The sequence below is a fragment of the Budorcas taxicolor genome, unplaced genomic scaffold (genome assembly GCF_023091745.1).
Source record: "Budorcas taxicolor isolate Tak-1 unplaced genomic scaffold, Takin1.1 scaffold381, whole genome shotgun sequence".
Taxonomy (NCBI): domain Eukaryota; kingdom Metazoa; phylum Chordata; class Mammalia; order Artiodactyla; family Bovidae; genus Budorcas; species Budorcas taxicolor.
Window position 1 is genome coordinate 37,591 of NW_026292240.1, and position 1,775 is coordinate 39,365.

The following is a 1,775-nucleotide window of genomic DNA, read 5'->3' on the forward strand; positions in this document are numbered from 1 at the left end:
TTAATTACTTGTGCATTTCACTAGCTGGGTGATACACACACCAGAGGAACCAGAGATCAAATTGCCAACGTCCGCTGGATCATCGAAGATGCAAAAGAGTTCCAGAAAAGCATCTACTTCTGCTTTAATGACTATGTCAAAGCCTTTGACTGTGTGGATCACAACAAACTGTGGAAAATTCTTAAAAAAGAGATGGGAATACCAGACCACTTGACCTGCATACAACTGGACATGGAACAACAGACTGGTTCCAAATCAGGAAAGGAGTATGTCAAGGCTGTATGTATGTCAAGGAGTATGTATATTGTCACCCTGCTTATTTAACTTATATGCAGAGTACATCATGAGAAACACTGGACTGGATGAAGCACAAGCTGGAATCAAGATTGCAGGGAGAAATATCAATAACCTCAGATATGCAGATGACACCACACTTATGGCAGAAAGCAAAGAACTAAAGAGCCTCTTGATGAAAGGGAAAGAGGAGAGTGAAAAAGTTGGCTTAAAACTCAACATTCAGAAAACTAAGATCATGGCATCTGGTCCCATCACTTCATGACAGATAGATGGGGAAACAGTGGAAACAGTGACAGACTTTATATTTGGGGCTCCAAAATCACTGCAGAAGGTGACTGCAGCCAATATTAAAAGATGCTTGGTCCTTGGAAAAAAGTTATGACCAACCTCGACAGCATATGAAAAGCAAAGGTCCGCCTAGTCAAAGCTATGGTTTTTCCAGTAGTCATGTATGGCTGTGAGAGTTGGACTGTGAAGAAAGCTGAGCACCGAAGAACGGATGGTTTTGAACTGTGGTGTTGGAGAAGACTCCTGAGAGTCCCTTGGACAGCAAGGAGATCCAACCAGTCCACCCCAAAGGAAATCAGACCTGAATATTCATTGGAAGGACTGATGCTGAACCTGAAACTCCAATACTTTGGCCACCTCATGCGAAGAACTGACTCATTGGAAAAGACCCTGATGCTGGGAAAGATTGAAGGCGGGAGGAGTAGGGGACGACAGAAGACGAGATGGTTGGATGGCACCACCGACTCAATGGACATGATTTGGAGTAAGCTCCGGGAGTTGGTGATGGACAGGGACCCGGCGTGCTGCAGTCCACGGGGTCGCAAAGAGTCGGACACGACTGAGCGATTGAACTGAACTGAATGAACATACCGGCAGACGCCCACGCCCCCACTCACATTCTTTCACACAAACGGTAGCAGCGATCAACGCTGTTTTTTTCATCCCTTCACTTTTCCATCTATGGTATCTTGGAAGCGGTCCCCTATTAGTGCATGGTGAACATTTTTCTTTTTTAGCGGTGGCACAGTATTCCATTGTACGGATTCTGTTTTAACGCGGTTGCCGTTACTATTATCAATCTGGGAACTCCGAGGACTTGGGATACTTAGAGCTGTCAAGTTGGAGTCCAGCGTCCGGTTCCAGCCCTGGCTCCACCCAGAATTCACCCAGTCGCCCTGGGCTCCCTCTTCCCCACCCGTACCGTACGATCGCGCGAGTGGGGGTGGGGCGGGGGATGGGGAGGCAGAGAGGACCAGCCTGGCGGATCCCAGTGTCCGAGTGCGGGTCGGCGAGAGGCGCGCGCAACAGCTAGGGGCTGAGGTCAACCTTTCCGGCGTAGCCACTCCGCTATACCAGCAGCACCAAACGCAGCGAGTAGTCTGGCACAATCAAGCTCGGAACCAGCTGTCAGGCCCTCCCTCCTCGGCACCTGATCTCGGGGCAACAACGCTCCGGCACCGGCTACTCAC

At 49.3% G+C, this 1,775-nt stretch overlaps 1 protein-coding gene across 10 annotated transcripts in view; it reads right to left on the reverse strand.

The window, feature by feature from the left end:
- Nucleotides 1–1,775, reverse strand: part of LOC128071357 (kynurenine--oxoglutarate transaminase 1) — a 32,856-nt gene that overhangs the window by 31,031 nt on the left and 50 nt on the right. The window lies entirely within an intron of this gene.